The sequence below is a fragment of the Camelus ferus genome, chromosome 8 (assembly GCF_009834535.1).
Source record: "Camelus ferus isolate YT-003-E chromosome 8, BCGSAC_Cfer_1.0, whole genome shotgun sequence".
Classification (NCBI taxonomy): domain Eukaryota; kingdom Metazoa; phylum Chordata; class Mammalia; order Artiodactyla; family Camelidae; genus Camelus; species Camelus ferus.
This window is the reverse complement of record NC_045703.1, coordinates 33582445-33601500: the sequence shown is the minus strand read 5'-3', so window position 1 is coordinate 33601500 and position 19056 is coordinate 33582445. Positions and strand designations below refer to the sequence as shown.

Sequence of the window (19056 nt, the reverse complement as noted above, 5' to 3'; positions counted from 1 at the left end):
TATCTTTAACATTATGATTTTCACACTGAAAAGAGGTAACATTTCCAGTCTCCCTACAAGTCCATAAAATCTAGCCTTGATCCAGAATATCTGAAGACTCCAAAGACCAGAGCCAGGAGCCTGGTTTTAGATTGGTCCCAGAATCTCCTCCAAATGGCCTCAAAAATCATTCTGTGCAGAAAACAAAGATCTGCGATTCTTTCTCCTGGCCTTAATGAAATACAGAGGCACTTATTGATCACCTAATATGCTCCCAGTTTCTGAAAGATCTATCAGACAATTACTAAAGGTCACTAAGAAAGCCAGAGTTAGAGGTGTGACCAGAATAAAGCCCTCCAGAACCCCAGCCCCGGGCCATTTGTCAAGGAAAGTCTCTAAATGGTTCTATTTATTATTTATGTCTGCCTACTTCCTAAAAGGATTTGAGGTGACAATTTTCTAATTAAAATTGGTTTCTAATCTCTTGTCTTATTGGCTGTATTTCAACCATCTTATACTTAATCAACCTTGAATAGTAATGTGTATTGAGACTGTCTAAAAATATGAATTAGCATTCAAATTAAAATGTATACACACTTAGTACACATGTAATATGGATGGACATATTTGTATTTGTAAGCCTGTTGAAAGAAGCTAATGATAATGGTTCATTACGGGACTAATCAAAATTGTTAGCGATTACCCTTCAAATTTACACAGCTACTTTGTAAAAATTACATTCCAAAGGTGTCGCAGTCCAGCCAAACAAAGCGAATACACATAGAGAAAAGGAAAACTCAATAAATTAATATTTCAAAAGCACATCAACTGATCTGGAAACAAATGCTTTGATAAAAGAACAACATTTGCCTAATTAAAGTGTCACTACATATAGTCTTAAGTTTCAATGGCAAAAAGACATATGTCTTGCTAATTCAAGAATACTGAAGGTGCTGACACAGGAAATCTGCCTATTCATGCCTCCACTATGTGCCTGTGTGCAGGGACACGTTTGTGTCTGTGTGCTTGTGTGTGGCTTGTCGGCAATTATGTAACAGTGTCTCACATCCATGGTGAAACATCCCCATGACTACCGTGTTACTTTTTATCTTGATTAGCACAAGTCTTCCGACAAGAATTGTGTCAGATTTCTTGAAAAGCACAATAATAATGAATTAATATTCATAACAAAAATAATTATATAATAATATTAGTTAATAATGAGTGATTCATTCATTCAATCCACAAAGGTGTATTGAACACCTATCATGAGACACTGAGTTATTTGTCATCATTTTTAAATTTAAAGATTAAATTTAAGAATAAAGTGTTTATTTGGCTTTATTATCTGCACCTAATGTGTCTGAGGCAGTAACGTTTAATCGTGTGAAATTAGTAAGTACACACACCCAAGCTTAAAACTTGGAGAGCATGGAATTGATAACTCTCTCTGGGAAACATCACTGAAAACAAAAGGTGTTTGAGAACATGACAGAGAAGCCCAGTACTTGGCTTTATGCCTACAGCCACCTCATGGGAAGGACTGGAAATGGAGCAGCCATTACTGAGCATTATCTACGTTCATACGCACAGACTGACCAGCTGAATTCAGCCACACAAACCCTTAATATGGATGGAGTTTGTTGAAATTATTGAAATTGTTGTTTACTATGTGTTCTCGAAAAAGTTACTTCAATCTTTCCAATTTCACCTTCAAACAATATCTTTGAAATATTTGGAGAAGGAACTTAATAATTCTCAATGTGAAATTACTTCTTTTTCAGTCTCTTTGGCTGGCTCATGCCCCACGTGGGCCCCAGCCCCAGCAGCTTGCTCTCAGAGCATCCCCAGGAGCCCTTGAGAGCACCTCAGCTCTGCTGACACAGCCAGCCCGCACCACAGGGCACCTGTCAGGTGTGGCTGTCTGTCAGTACCACAGCCAACCTTACTGTGCTCTATAGCTTCCCCAGCTGGCATTGCCACAGCTTCCATAAACCCAGCGACCTATGACCATGTATGTGCGGATGTGTGTGGAGAGGGTTGGGGTGATCCTTCCTCTCTTTTTGCTACACTCCCTTTTAAGAAGTACCAAAGCCATTCTATGGAGATGTCAACAAAGCATCTCTTTCTGCTCTGTGTTCAGAATCCACTGTCTCCACTAGGCCAGGCTGGAGTGGAAGACAAATCTGGGTAATAGTCACCATGCTAAACTCAGAATCTCATGATAGTTGTTCAACAAACTTGCTGATGAATGAATGAATGACTCTTCCATTATAATGATAGAGACTTTATTGCTGAATTAACCATGTCTGTCTGTCTCTTTCTTCCTTAGAAAGGGATCTCTACCAGGAGAGTCTAAGGTCCTTTATGCTAAAAAACCTCTAGTGGCCAACATACCAAACAGCTAGACACATCCCCCAGCAGTGGACATAGTGAAGGCTTTTGCTGGACTCCTGTATGCCCATTATATTTTTAATAAATTGTAAGATAAACATGCTAGGAACCAAGGGCTAGCTTCAAACTCTACACTACTAAGATCTCTTCATGCCAGGAACCAGCATGACAGTTTAAAACACTTCTTTTACACCTCGTAATATAAGACAGTGAGGCAGCAGATGTCAACTTCTATTTATATGAGTCCTGACCTCCCAATAACTTGGATCTCTAAATTTTCTCTATTAAACTGTTAAAATTTACAGCTTAGTTAAGCATGAATTAAAATTGTGAATTTCAAAAACAATGACCAAAAAAGAAACTAATTGCCCCTTTCATCCATAGGTAAACCATGCTCTGAATATCATTGTTTCGGGTTTTATGATATTAAAGATGAACAGCTTAGTATAGAATGGTATAGAAGTAGAGTCATTGTTATTGTTTTTAATTACACTTGACTTCTACCTCTTTCGCATGTTAATACATCTTAGCCTGGGAAAGTGTAGACACAATACGGGGAACTCAAAGAGAAGTAGACAGTTCACAGAGGACACTGAAAAATAACAGCAATCTACATATTAATTAATAGATATTACATATTAATAATTATTACATGTTATTACATAGATATTATTATACATTACTAGATACATATTAATTAATTGATATTAATTAAAGAATGATTAATGCTAATTATTTGATTAAGTCTTTGTATGTCCAAATAAAATAACCAGACCATGGATGATCCACTTACTTTAACTCTCTAAAGGTGGAAGTGCCTGCAAATTGAAATTGTCATTCTGTGAGTCTAGTTGATTATTGTGTCTCAGTTGATTGGTTTCTTCATATAGACACAGGTAAATCTTTTAGGAATGTACTTTGATGCATGAATGATTTTAGAAAATTCAGCAAATGAGGAGGCAGAAGCTGTGATACATGAAAAATCTTGATCTGAATATCCACCTGTCAATAGAGTTACACCTGTCAGGGAATGATGGATAATATGATTTAACGTCTACTCACTGGGCTGCTTATTTCAGTATCTCACAGTTAATTCTGCCAGAGACTCAAAAGAAATGTTATGTCAGTGCCTACCCCTCCTACTGCAGATAAGCAGCCCTGCCCTTATTTTCCATTCCAAAATGTAGATATTGTCTTTGTCTTCATAAATGCAGCATAATTAAGAGAATGGTGTCTTTGTTTGGCATTTCTTCTCATTGTAAGCAACTTTGGGAAAGGTATTATATCATAGACACCTCCCTATCCCATGCAGGCCCCAGATTCACACTTCGTCCCATAGTAAGTGATAAAAATTTTTTTTCAATTAAAAAAAGTAAATATTTATTTATTTATTTATTTATTTATTTATTTATTTATTTATTTAATATCAAGAGTCTTGAAAGTTCATTTGCTGAAAAATAGCTTCTGATAACACAATACCACTCAGAGTCTACCAAATACAGATGATCACAGATACATGTATTTATGGTAGGGGCCCATTACAGGCGGTGCAAGGAGGGTCATCGGATCCAAGCCTCATGTTGGCAAAGAGGTCACAGACTAGTGACATTACCTCCGAATGAGATTAGACTGCCATCCCTGGAAAACTCTATCATATCTTATTTTTTGACATGTCTAATTTTTTTTTAATACACCCAAAACCTCAGAAAATGGTGGTAGGACCCTTGACTGATGAGAGGCAAAAATCTCACACATCTGGACCTAAACTCATGCACAACAGGATCGGCAGATGGATGAACGTATTCACTTTGCTTATCCCTGTCAATTTAGCTGAGAAACAATAGCATGGGATCCACAGGTCTGCACAAGAATGCACCTTTCAGCAGGGCAAGTGCTAACAGAGAGAAAAAGTGCAGGAATGCTAATCCATTATTCCCACAGAAATGCTCTGGTTTCAATATTCCTTTTGAAAAACGTAGCTTCTCTAGTAAGTTGGTCACACTCCAAGAGGAATTAAGCTTGAAAGATAACAGAACTTCAAAAGCCAAATTGAAAAGACCAGACCTGAGGCTGTGAGGGGCATTCAGAAGAGAGAAGAGATTTTAACTCAGCTTTCAAAGCATGTTCTCTCTCCTCTTTGAAAGTTTCTGACACTTTCAGAGCTGCTAAAGATTTCCCCACCCAAGACATCTTTCATCAGAAAACCATGAAATAACAAAAAAATCTCTCTCCAGGTAGAATAGGAGGAAAAATGTGAAAGTAAGTTGCCGTTTGTTCTGCTTCTTCTTGAGCCTAACAAGTATCTCCAAGAAAGCTGCTTGGGTCTTACTTATGTCACGGCACATTGGCAGGATGCACATTCTACTGTGAGTGGAACTGAGGCTCCAAACATGTGGCCCCAATAGGAAGCAGAGGTCTTGGCAGGTTGCCAGAAATGTGTCTCCGTGACCCATTTGCCAGAGATGGCCAGAAACCAGAAGGGAAAAAATAGGAGGTAGGAATAAAGGTGTAAGTACATGTCTCAATACTTATAGCCCTGCCTTTTTCAGGCTACTTCCTTTTACCGGAATCCCCAGTTGTCCTGCTTTTACCTGGCTAACCTCTGCTGACCCTTCAAGACTCAACTAAGGATCATAATAAGTACATACTATTTTCAAATAATGACGGTGTTTCAGATATGGAGAACAAACTAGTGGTTACCAGTGGGGAGAGGGAAGGGAGAGGCAGTGTAGATGTGCGGGAGTGGGAAACACAAACTATTGGGTATAAAATAGGTTAGGGATGTATGTGCAGCACAGGGAATATAGCCAATATTTTGTGATAACTGCAACTGGAAAGTAATGTTTAAAAAGTGTATAAAATATTAAAAAAATTAAATTAAAAAATTTTAAATAAAAATTTAAAAATAAACAAGGTGGAGAAGTTCAAAAATAATAATAATAATAATGACTGTGTTTAACAACTGGCTCTCAAAATTTCTGATAACTTATCAATCAGCCCTTGACAGCTATTAAGGGCCAGCTACAACACACTACTGATTATTACTTATTATCCACAGAGGCCACAATTCTCATTTTAGTTCTGTTGTTTCATTAATGCTCACTGTGACTTTCTGAAATAGTTATCATTTTACTGATGAATAAAAGGATCTCAGAAAGGTCAGATAACCTACCTGGAACCCCACAGCTACTGTGGTTATGCAACCTCCACCTTCCAAATCCCCAAATTCTGTTACACCACCTTGTCACTCATAGAGCAAAAATTTAATTTTACATTGTTTTATTCTTTAATAAAGTAGATTATGTTCCATTTAAGCCAAGATCCTCTGAATTCAGCGAGTTTGTGAACATTGATGTGTTTGACGTCATTGCCACTAAGTTTGGTGACAGAAAAAGCCATTAAGCTAAATAAGATGCCATTGTGAAGCAGGACCCTATCTGTACAGTCTCCCAAGAAAGCACAGTAGAGCATAGAGCGCCAGTCACTTGGTAGGAAATCTTTCTAGAAACACTGGGAACCACCTCAAGCTATCCTCTCATTTTCCTTTCTTTTCCCTAAATTAATTCCAGTCCAATGTTCCAAGTCAACATTTTGTACAATGAACCTCAAGATGAATATCTAATAACATTTCAACTACTGTTTTCAACTAATTCACAACATTTGTTATAGCTATAATTTTTGTGATTCAGAGTTATTGTTTCTTCTTACCACATACGTGATGATGCTTTCTTTCTAACAAGCAGTGTCACTGTGAAATTAAATGGAAGCCCCTAGTAACAAAGCAATTTTTTAAAAAGTAATACATTTTCCCTAAAATAGAAAGAAGAAAGAGCTTACAGAAAAACGTATTTTATAATTCAAAAAAAATTAGTAGATACTACTAGGGAATATTTAAACCTCTATACAATCTACCTAAAAGGATCAAAGGCAATTGTTCACAGTTATAAACTTTCCCAGGAGAAAGACACCAGAATTAACTCCATTAAACAACAATATATTTTATTTGAAACACTCCTATGAAAAACCACTTTGATCTATCACTGGTTGGTTAAGGTATTCTCATATGCCTTTGCTGTAGAGTTATTTTAAGTCTTGGAATAACGTAATATATTATTTTTAATTACAGCATCAATTTAAAATGTTATTTTTCCCTTCATGGTTGCTTCAGGAAGTTCTAAAGAACTGTGTACAGTCCAGAAGCCTGATATGGTTGCAAATGTGTTTCCTCTTGTCTTCACGGTTCCTGCTTTTCTATCCCCTGCCTCCAGTTATAACCTCTTTCTGTTCTCTCTCTGATGTTCTCATTTCCTCCTCCTCTTCATTTCTCTCCTTGCATTCAGTAAGGGAGCAGATGGAAAAGAGAAAAGAAAGTGGGTGTATGCCAGAGCCGGCACAGTGTGTACCACATCATTGGAGCTCAGGGGATAAGTGACTGAAGGGATGGAGGGGACGCATTGTGCAAGGGCCAGGGGACTGTCTCTCTGTACCCATCTCATTCACAATGTACTTTTATGTACAAGGCTTTTGGCACTGAAACAGAAGACATAGTGGAGGGATGAAATAAGGAAAAGATATAAAATAGAATAACAGAGCAGATTGGAAAAAGAGCATCTCAACACACCTTGTCTGCTTAACTAAATTGGGTGTGAGCCAGCAAAACTATTCTACGTTGGTGTCATTGGTGCTGTTGGGAAGGGTGTAGGATTTACTGAACCCAGGAATAACCTAGGGCAAAGGGGGCTGATGCTGGATAATGAAAAGAGATCTTCCATTTCATTTAATGTACTTTGTTTACTTAAAAAGATAGACAAAGGAATATTTATTAATTTAAAGATGAAGTTCAGGAATGATTGCCCAAGGAGTATTTCCTGGGCAATGCTGAGTGGATTGGTTGACATTAAGCATATTCTTAAGGTTCCTTCCTGCTTGGTAATAATAATGCTACTAACAATTTAAAACAATTATCATTCTCATTGATTCAGTGCTTATTATATGACAAGCACTGTTCTAAAGACTTTACATGTGTTAATTCAATTGTATCTCACAATAAACTGTGCGATAGAAATGATTATTATCCTAACTTTACAGTAAGCTGTTATATAAAGAGACTAATAATTTATCCAATAGCTTATTATTCTAAAGATAAACCCTAGATTCCTTAGGTTTCTAATCAAGGCCCTCCATGATGTGGCCCCAAATGCTTTTCAAAATCAGATCCCACTCCTGGCTACAGCAATAGTACTCATTAGGACCTGCCATATCTGCTCCTTGACTATAAACCGCACTCCCACCACTGCTCCCACCCAAGAGGCCCTCCTTCCTTGCCCTCTGCCTTGGATCGTCATATCACACAAAACTCTGCTCTAGTGTCAACTCTTTCACGGTGATACCTCTGACCATTCTCACCCAATGACCCCTTGCACTCCACTCTTGCCAGTCCTACCTCGTAACTTCTCTGACTTACTGTCTTACGTTACCATTTAAATGTCCACACCAAAGCCTTGTTCCTCCAACTAGAATGCTAACTTGGTGTAAATCATGTCTCCACAATGCCTAGCACGGTTCTGAATTCAGTTAGCCTCAGTGCCTTTTTTTGTTAAATTAATGTATTCTATAGCTTATTCAGAGGTTATTCTTTTCATCAGAAATGCACTCTGTTCTTGGACCCACACCTCACACATCTTCAGCATGAAAAATATATGTAAGCCTGAAGATTGCTTCCATGCTGGTAAAAAGAACTTACGAGATTTATCTATTAATCAGGATATTTGCTACCTCAAACTCATAGTCTTTTACTCTATGTTCATATGCTATAAAAAAAAAGAGCACTAGAAAAGAATTTCACTGTAAGCAAACTGGTTAAAATAACACTGGAAAAACTCACAGCGTAGGGAAGAAACAAGTATTTGAAAGTAGGTGATTTTTCTTTTAATCACGTATAAGACCAAAGGCAAGGCAGATGTAAAGAAGTAGAGTGACACATGCTACTGGAGTTATTTTTTAATGACCTCAGTGATCTTTGTAGAAGGAAAAGTGACTAAAGTTAAAATGAGGAAAAAGTAATTTTTAAATGACAGGTGAATTTGGAAGTCGGGAATATTTTGGGGGAAAGTAATTCACAGCTTTTTAAGTGTATTTCAATGAGGTGGAAACTCACAAAACTGAATTGTTCTGGAAAACTTGCCCAAAGCAGACACAGAGCAGCTGCAAGGATGATGATGATGGTGAACACGCTGCATGCTATTAACTCCAGTCTGGTGACGGACCATTAGACTAAAGATGAGAAAGAAAAAGAAAAAAAGTTTAACTCTAAGTGAGAGAAGTAAACAAGCTAGCTACTTTCAATGTACTCTGTGTGGTTTTATTTCAAACTGCTCTTTAGGGGATCAGAGTGTATCAGCTCTTGCAAGCCGGCAGCGGAAACCATCTTTGTGTCCCGCACAAGGTTCATTTTCTCATAAAACAAGAGACTAAACAAGATTGCAGCATCAACATTTACTGGTCACCAACAAAAATAGTGTTAACTCATTTGAAAAAGTCCTGATTGGCCAAATTCTTAGCTCAGCACTTAAAAACCAAGGAGATGATGGCAGCCAGGAATTCAGGAGCAATTCTTGAGGAATTGAAATTAGGTAACAATAACAAAGGCCCGGGGATGCTGGATTCAGGAAATTGTACACTAGCTGGTTTAACTTGTGTCCTAAAGACAGTATCAGGCTTTATTTTTTAGAAATCTATCAGGAATACTACAAGACAAAGCTTCCCTTCATTAAGGAGAGCAAATCTGGTTTTAAACCATTCTCACTAACAGAGGTAATAAGACATCATCTGAAGATATTAGAGCTGAGGAGAACAAAAAGGAAAAGCCAACATCATAATTTGATTGCCACAGAAAGTATGAGAGCATTTCATGCTCAGAGTAGAAGCTGTAAAGTGCAGAGTTGGAGATAGGCTAGTAATGGCCCCGGTGGCACCCAGTGCTAACACTCAAATGAGTGACAGAAAGATTCTGCAGCCTCAGGTTCTTAGAATGTTTGCAGGGGCAGTACCCTACATGTGAAATTGTTATGTACTGAGGAGTAGTTTTTATTAAACATAAATAATAGATTACAACTTGCCTTAGAACACGTTCCAATATGGTATTAAGTACCATGACTAAGAAATGAAAATTCAATCCAATACAAAACTTGGTATTGGTCAGGGCTATATCTCATCCATAGTCTTCTGGAGAAGTTATGAGCAGGCAATGTATACATCTAGAAGCTTTTGAGTAAAAATAAATGTCCAATATTTCTTGTCATGGACTTCCACTCTAAAAAAAAAAAACACCACATTTGGCTTTGAACAGAACATCTGACCAATTCAGTCTAAAGTCCCATCAGTCATAGGAATGCTCCGGGGCAGCTGGATTAGTGATCTTTTTAATGCACTGACTCTCCATTGAGGTGTCAGGATTTTATTCAGGGGCATAAGTTACTTCTTAAGAAAGTAGCTTTCTTTGATGGCTGTGTTAACTCTTTTATTTCCTAGACTTTGAAGCAGCATCAACTAATCTAGATTTGCCACCATCCCCAAACATTTATTGAGGAGATAAAACCAAAATGCATACGAATATGTATTGAAGTAACAAAGGAGCATAAACTATGTACCAAATGAATGCTCAGAACAATACATGCCACAGAAAGAGGTAACAGTGGTCTGGAAAGATCAAGACAGAATACACAGGGAATGCAGATATGAGGTGAGTGTGAAAGTACTGCAAGGATTAAATAAATGAAGGAGAGGAATACAGACATCCAGGGAAAGGAAAATGTGTCAGTAAAGATCTAGAGGTTGGCATTCATCTGGCTTGTCTTACCTGAATACAGTGCAGGATTCCTGTACCAGATACAATGAAAAATGAAATTGGAAAGGTAAGAATAAAATGATACTGTTTCTTGAATGTCAGGTTTAGCAGTTTGTTTTAAATTGGATTGGATTGATGATTTAGAAAGTGTGAAGGGGTCTCTGTGAACAAGATGGGTCAAAAGAATAAAGATGGAGAAATCATCAAGATTATTTCAATAATTCAAGCCAACCAAACCAAATATACTAGTGGCCCAAGGGCCCAGTCTGGCCCACAGCAGATTTTATTTGGCCTACATACTTTTTTTTTAATTGAGATGTTATTGACATATAACACTGTGTAAGTTATAACATTGATGTATAACATTGTGTGAGTTTGCACAATGTTATAACATGTTATATATTGATACATGATATATATTGATAGTTATATATTGTATTATGGTTACCACTGTTGTATTAATTAACATTTCTGTCTTGTCACATGATTATCATTTCTTTTAGTGGTGATAACATGTATGATTTAGTTTCTTAGCAGTTTTGCAGTATATAATACAGTATTGTTGGCTAAACTCGCTATGCTGTGCATCAGATCTCTGGAACTTATTCATCATTTAGTTGAAAGTTTGCACCTTTGACCAAAATCTCCCCAATTCCTCCCACACTCCAACCCCCCAAAACCAACATTCTGTTCTCGGTTTCTATGAGTTCAGCTTTTTTTGAGATTCCACACATAAGTGATATCATACATTATTTGTTTTCTCTGACTTTTCTCACTTAGCATAATGCCCTTGAGGTCCATCCATGTTGTCACAAATGCACATGTACTTTTTAAAAAATTTAAAATAAGTTGCCAAATTTAAAATGGGAATGTTTCCCATTAAAGCCTGTATTTCCAATTTTTCCAAAAAGGCTGTTTCAAGACCTTCATAATCCCTAGGGCCTAGGCCCTGAGTTTGGAGACCCCATCCCATTTTCTAGCAAACATACCTAAGTGAAGCCAAATCCCACATTAAATATAACCTATACTCAACTTTCCAGAAGTTGATTTACATTTGATTAGTTGACAACAATTTAGGTTTTACAGACACTTAATTAAGATATTTATTAATTTCAATTTACAATTTTGTTTTTAAAGCCAAAATTCTTTTTTAATTTTAGGTTATACATACTTCATCAGTTCTTAAAAAGCTCTAGACTGTCGACCATGCCTGTGGGTCCTAACAGATAAAATAATACTATTCTCCTAAAAAATTTGATTGTAGCACTGGGTCCACAATCATATAAAACTAACGTTCTCATTAGACGAGGCTTGTGCTTGGCAGACATGACCAGACTGCATCAATCATTTACATCACCTGCCTGGACCCTGGGAGCGTTTACATCTGGAACCTCTGCTTTGGATCCCTGCTGCTTAGGATGTGGTCTGCACATGTGCAACATTCATATCATCTGGGAGCAGGATAGAAATGCAGAATTTCAGACCCCATTGTTGACCTGCAATTAACATGTCATAGAGCATTTTAATACCATATGGACACTAAGGTTTGCAGGCGTTATTTTGATCAATGTGTGGGCCCCAACTGGCATCATCAGCATCTCCTGGGAGATGTAAATTCTCTTGGTTTGCTCCAAATCTACTAAATTAGAAACTCTGATATTGGGACCTAAGAATCTGTGTATTAAAAAAAACTCTCCAGATGACACTGATGAACACCAAAGTTGGAGAGTCTCAGGTTTAGAAGTTTCCTAAACTAGGACATTTACAAATGAGAAGAAAAATACAGAATTGAGTATATATATTACTGCAAACAAAAGATCAATGGAATTTAGTGACTGCTTGGAGCTGAGAGATGGAGAAACAGAAGATTCAAGGGTGACAAAAAATGTGAACCCATGGATTTTTGGTTGTCCAAGATAGGAAATTTTATTTGCCATAATATCTCTGTTAAGGTTTTTCACTAATCAAGGAGGTAGAGCAAGAGAAGCTATTTCTCGAAGGAAGAAGCGGCTTCTGGGTTTAAGTGAAGCAGAGGTGTGGGCGTGGGAGGGCACCCACTCTCAGGAGCTGAGCGCATGGCTGTAGGTGGGAGCAAAATCCTCTCACTTTGTGGGGTGAGAAGGTTCTGTGTGAGCATGAAAAGGAGGAGGAAGGATAAAATAAAACTCCTGTGTGGATGACTGGAAGAGATAAAAGTGAGAGAGCAGAGTGGGGAGAATTGGTGGGAACGTGGAGAAACAACTCGTGGGAGAGAAGATCATGCAGATGTTCCCTCTGCACTGAGCATGCTCTCCTCATGCTGCCCTCTTTGTAGTTTCTTCAAAACACTGAGTAGGGAAATGAAGTTCAGAAGTTATAACTTGTGTTAACTGCTCAGATCTGCTTCCTCAAATGTGACACCATCCTTATACCGGGCCATGTGGACCTCTGAATCAATTTGGCTTGGAAAAGAATAATGATGCATTTTATTTAAGCAGGAAAGTCAGAGAGAAAGGAATCAAATTTTACACATGCTGAATTTGAGGTGTCAGCAGAAAAATCCAAGTCAAAATGTCCAACAGGCTATCATAGGCACACAACTGGAGCTTGAAAGATTGAGCCAGGAGATTCAGATTTGATAGTTATTTACACAAAAGTAACCACTGGAGTTAGCGGACTGGAGGAAATTGAAGAGTCAACGAAACAAGGAAAAAGACAAATGAAGCAATAAAATCTTCCAGGCTTTGGAAGCCAGGGGAATAGAGTTTCAAGGCTAGCACAACTTCGAGCCCAGATCACTTAGGTACTTTCACATATATCAGCTTATTTAATCCATAGAGCAGCCCTACAAGATGGGTAATTGTCAGGAGGAGGGTATAGCTCAGTGGTAGAGAGTGTTTGCTTAGCATGCGCGATGTTCTGGGTGCAATCCCCAGCACCTCCATTAAAATAAATAAATCTAATTACCTCCCCTGCCAAAAATTTTTGTTTCTAATTTTTAAAAATAAAAAACTCTTTTAAAAAAATGTGTCTTTATCCCCATTTGCTAGATAGTAATATCAAAACACAGAGAGATTTCCTGATTGGCCCAATGTCACACAGCTTAGGAGCAATGTATCTAGCACAGTGTTTCTCAACAGAGGTGATTTGCCCCTACAGGACTACTGGCCACATCTGGAGATATTTTTGGTAGCTATAGCCTGGGGTGGGGTTGGAGGGAGAGGAAGGGGAGGAAACGAGGTGGAATGGGGTTGGCTAGAGACCAGGGATGGTGTTAAACTCCTACAAACACTGAATAGAGGCTATCCCTCACAACAAAAAGTTACCTGGCCCAAAACATCAGTAGCTCTGCCACTGAGAAACTGTATTTAGCATAGAGTCTTTCTAATGTGGTGCATAATCTTTCTACAGCACTACTCTACTCACATTTCAACCAGGTTGCTCCACTACTACCAACATTAGACTAAGGGAGGCTTGACAGAAGTTTTGAGAGTAAGCTTTTTGTGTAGTGCACAAGACTGAATTAGAAACTGTTTTCAAAAGCCTTCCAGATGATTCTGTTGCACTCTAAGAACTAGTAAAAAAAATTTAGTAAGTCTGACTGTTGTCAAACACAAGTTTGCATGCCCAATGGACAGTAAGATCAAACAAACCAAAATGTCAGAGTTTGGAGTGGAGAAAGGTTAATTATGGAGCCAAGCAAGGAGAAAAATCTGGCTTGTGCTGAAAAGACCTGAACTCCCCAGTGGTTCTCCAGAATGAGTTTTTATAGGCAAAATATGGGGAAGATGTCTACAGGGTGTGTGACCTTCCTCTGATTTGTTGGTGGTGAGGTAATAGGGTGGTGTTCTAGGAATCTCAATCATCAGCCTTCTGGTTCCAATCAGTCTGGGGTCCACGTACTTGTGCTCAGCTTGAAGTGACCATTCTCCACCTGGGTAGCAGCCCCAGCTCCCAGAGAGGAACTCAGAGATCTGTACCAAATTGTTATGCACATCCCCTAGGAGGAACCAGAACCCTGCCCCATTGCTGCAGTGTTGTTTCGTCACTGTCTTTCCTTTGTTTCTGTGTTCCCTCACTCCTCTAATTAGTAACTATTCAAATCTGCCCTTTGGAACTCAGGGACAGTCTAGGAGGCAGATGCCTGTTTCCTACGAAAAAGAAAGAGGGCGGGGAGCACCAAAAGGTTTTTATGCCTGGGAGGGTCCCACAGGGTCCTGTTGGGATTCAACGCCCCCTTTCCTTTGACATTCTTCAATCTAGAGGGGAACAGGTGTTGGACAAAAAAGGGAATAACGTTTTAGATAGACATTTTAATCAACTCAGCAGAGGAACTCATTTTTAGGGGACTCAGTTTCATGAATTTGTTAATTTGGAAGCCATCACTGCTGAGAGTATACACTTTGAGAAGATTCTAGAACCAGGAACTGGGGCAGGAGTTGAGGGCAGAGTCCTGTTGCACAAAATGGCTGCAAAAATCCCACTATGGAAAGGAAAAATGACACTGAAAAGATTGATTCTTAAGATGAGTTACAAAGATGAAAAAGCATTTGTCCCATAGACAAATTGTAAGAGTGCCTTCCAGGCAAGAAAGGCAAATAAGCAAAAGCAAGGAGGCCTAAATCAGCAGGACTTACAGTAAGATAACACTCAGTTTATTGACTAAAGGACAGCCAAGGGGTGTTGGCAGGGGAGGGCTCAGTCTGAAGGGCTTGAATGAGGAGTTTGGCAGAGTAGTCTGGAGGCACTTTCTGAAGCTGGGAGAAGAGGTGGGGAGGAGGCGAAGAGTTTCAAGCACTAGAATACCTTAATTAGATATGCATTTAAAAACTATGACCCTAGTGGCTATTTGGGGTATTGACTCAAGTGGGATAAGAAGCTAGGGAGCAAAGGGCTGGGAAGACACCATTATACCCATTTATCAGTGGTTTCCAGAGTGGGAAGAAGGTACCCTAGGAGGGGTGAGAGTGGATTTGTTATGGTACAGAAAGGAACTTCAGAACTTCCGTTGATATCTGTTTATTATATTATTATCTGAAAAAATAAGGCTACTCGGTATACAGAGTAATATGAAGACCTTCACTTCATGCTGCTTATCCAGATGGAGGAGTAGAGAGAGTTCTACACTGTGGGAGAGCTGTCAGGACACTTCCCACCTCACATAGTTTAGAGGGCATATTTCAGTAAACATGTGCCCAATTAAGTGAATTCATAGCGTACACTACCTAATTTAAACTAAACTCACCTTCATCAAGTGAATACATGATTTTATATAAAAGATTCCTGCAAAGACACCTTAGATTATAGATAATGTGAATAATTCAAGAACAAGGAAATGGTAGGGTTACTGAACATGGGTTCAGCTGTTTGCTTCTCAAAAGCCAATGTTCAAGAGACAAGTGCTGGTAGGAACAGAAAGTTTGCTTTATTCAGGAGGCCAGCAACCTGGGGAAATGGTGGACTTGTGTCCAAAAACCAACTCCAAAGAAAAACCATCAAGGTTTTTAAAGGGAGGTTCATTTGGGGAAGGGATCAGTCTTCATGCTCTGGAAGTTACCATCCTCCAGCTGGGTGGTGGCCTTAGTTCCTACAGAAGAGCTCAAGGGTATTGTTATATATATTCCTTGAGGACTAACCAGAACCCTGCTGCACTATTATTTCTTGACTGCTCCTCCTTTGTTTCTGCATTCCCTCCCTTCAAATAAATAGCTATTTGAATCTGCCCTCTGGAACTCAGAGAAGGTCAAGGAGGCTGAATGAATCCTATTTCCTATAAATAAGAAATTAGGGATAGAAGGATTTGTACCTGGGAGGGCCCCCACAGGGTCCTGCTCGGTGGGGCTCAGGTGTCTTCTTCTCCTGGCCCAAAATCTTCCTCAACCACATCAACTAAAAGCTATGATCACATAGTTCTGACCAGAAGTTGGCCAAAATAGTCTAACTTGTCCATAATTATACTTGAAATATTGCTTTATATCACTAAAGAAAAACCTTATCCAAATTGTACATTGTGCTTTGAAATAGTAGCTATTGATTGTAAGAAGTCATCAAAAGTAGTAAGGTGTTAAGCAATGAGAATGAAAAAATATACTGTTACAATAGGAGTAAATCTCAGAAACTCCATATTGAGCACAAAGGCCAGGCATAAGGAGGATATGCTATTTGACTGCAATTATATGAAGTTCAAAACAGGTAAAGCTCGCCTGCAGTGTCAGAGGTCAGGTTAGTAGTTATTCTTGGCAGTGAGAGGAGCAGGGTGTAGTGACTAGGAGTGTGTACAAGGAGCTTCTGGGGCGCTGGGCATGTTCTATTTTCTTTTTCTAAATTCAGGTACACAATGTGAATTAAAAATACTGCAAACCACATCAGTAAACAAAGAATGCTGAAGCCATCAAGTCATCAGCAGCTGCCGCCACCCCCTAGTTAAGACAAGCCTGCAGCCCAGCCTCTGCAGCCACTCACAATGGTGCACTCTGAGGGGACTCAGAATCAGACAAGACAAGATACCAGCCCTAGATAGCTAGGTACTTGTCAAAGGAATGAATTCAGTGAGCCCAAATGTTTGCTTCCTCCCATACATAGAACTAAGCACTAAATTCTTTAACTTGAGATGCCTGGTTTTCTTTACAGAACAAGTAATCTTTTATTGTTCCAACTACCTGGTCTTTGTTGTAAAGCTCCTCCCCTACCTCTTTGGAGCAGTCCCTCAGAGCGATCTGAGAGGCTGTCATCCTGGCTCGAGTCCTCCCGCCAAATAAAACAACTCAACTTTTGGGCTGCACATTTATTTCAGTCAACAACAGTTACACAACTATATTCACTTCGTGAAAATTCATCAAACTGGACACTTATAATTTGTCTTCTGTTTACAGAAATAGATGCATGCCACTCAAGTGTTAATTTTTGGATCAGGCCCTGTTGATACAAAAATTCTCTGGATCACCTGTCTTACTAATCTATCATGATCCAGGAAAATATTCCCTCTTGTTGCTTCTTTCCATGTCTACAGTTGCACTATTACAATCACTGGTCTCATACAGAAGTATATACCTGATCTCACTGTTTGTAGTTGCCTAGTCATTATTTTTTCAGAGGCTCAGTCACACCTTTGGTAATGCAGAAACAATTTTGTAAAACAGGCAAAATAAAATAATATAGTTAGCAGTTTTAGTAAGGTCATAAGTAAGAATTTAAGCCAAAAACTTCCATTAGGTGCAGCTCAGTGTATCCCCAGGTCATCTGACTTAGTCTGTTCTGTACCAATCCTTATCTTTAAGGAAGACGTTATACAGGCATTGTTCATAAGACTCCCAGGCAAAATTCATAGTGTTATTAGGTTGGTTATCTTTAGTGTAGTTTAATTTTTCCAACATAAGAGAGCCTTTAAACTTAAATGTCCATACCCTGGTGTTAACTATGTAAGTCCTTTCCATAATTGAGGGACGTTATATTCTTTGGCTGAAATCTTGCTTGTTGCCTTGATTGAGCTTGACTGATCTTATAGAAAAATTCATATTTATGGTCAGGCTCAGAGCAGGTATTATTAATTGGCCAGGTGAGGGCTCCCACCTAGTAATGTCAATAGTGGCCTAAATAGAACTATAATTTATTTTTTAGAATAAATTTCCTGAGGGCTATCTAGTTGGAGCCTTGGAATAGGGGAACCCACCAAGGTAAAATAGAAGTGCTAGATATAGGTAATTGACCATAAACCTAACATTTGGATTAGTTCATAAGCAAAGGTATGAGCAGTTATCAAAGTAATTGGTATACAGGCCTGGTCCAGTGTCTTGGGTCAGTTGTCTACCTCAGATGTCATGTTCTTCTCATCCTGGCCTGGTAACTTCTCCTCCACTTGAGCGTTGTTTTAAGGAAAGCAGTACTCTATAGATCAGTCCAGTGCAGGGGCTCTTTCTGACTGGAGATTAATGCAAAAGTCAGTTTCTTTCAGCTTTTGCTGTGTATAGCCTAGTTAGGAGTACCTGATAAAGCATCCTTTCATTCAGGTTGGAGATAGTTCTTTAAGTCATGTCTGTTCCAGTGTGTATAATCCCCAGGTTGCAGGTCATGGGGCATTGGATCTTTATCCAAGGATAGATTACTGAACTTCAGAAACAAACCTAGAGTGTCCTTTTAATAATTCAATTAACCTTTGCAGCAATGTAACATAATAGCAAGGAATGATCTGGGAAGAGAGTCTTAGTAAATATAGACCTCAATTAACAAAACTAGAATTTAATATCCACTAAAATATAATCTCTTTCTCTCTAAAGTTACCTTCATTTTTATCAAGTATAGCAAACCAAGATTAATTTGTTTACAAGTTAAGTCTGATTATTTGATCATATAGGCTCTTTTAAATTTGCTGTGTTGGAAATTTTAATAAGGAGTCTCAGGCTAGAATTTTAATAAGGTTTTCTAAGGCCAGGAAAGCCACATCAGGGGCTTGTCATAGATTTTTGCCTTACAGATTTGGGTGAATTCTTTTCTCTTTAAGGCCCTCAAAATACCTTGAGAGTCCTATATCTGTTAGGAGGTGATTTTCCTAATTTATCTGATAGAGCCACTGGGGACCTAAGAGTTTCCAGTCTCTAGAGGGATCAGACAGAGAGAAAAGGTAACTGTTCCAAGTCTCCTTACGTAGGTATAATTTATCACATTGCTGTGAGTCATAATTAGCTTAAGGAGAAGGGGTTTTTATGTCCAGGAAACACAGATCAAAAACCAGTAATATTACAGACAAAATAAAAAATTATAACCATATTCATCAGTTTGCTCAGTCCCATGTAACTAATCATTTTTTGTTGTTGTTGTTAACAGTTGTATGAAATCAAGAGTTTTCATCAGACCTTTAAAAT

General features: G+C 38.5%; 1 long non-coding RNA gene across 2 annotated transcripts in view; it reads right to left on the bottom strand.

Moving 5' to 3' along the window:
* LOC106729751 overlaps nt 1-19056 on the bottom strand; it is a 75676-nt gene that overhangs the window by 1134 nt on the left and 55486 nt on the right. For both annotated transcript variants that reach the window (XR_001366162.2, XR_004321914.1), the window contains exon 4: nt 8531-8646. This is a non-coding gene — a long non-coding RNA (uncharacterized LOC106729751). The remainder of the gene's footprint in view (nt 1-8530; nt 8647-19056) is intronic.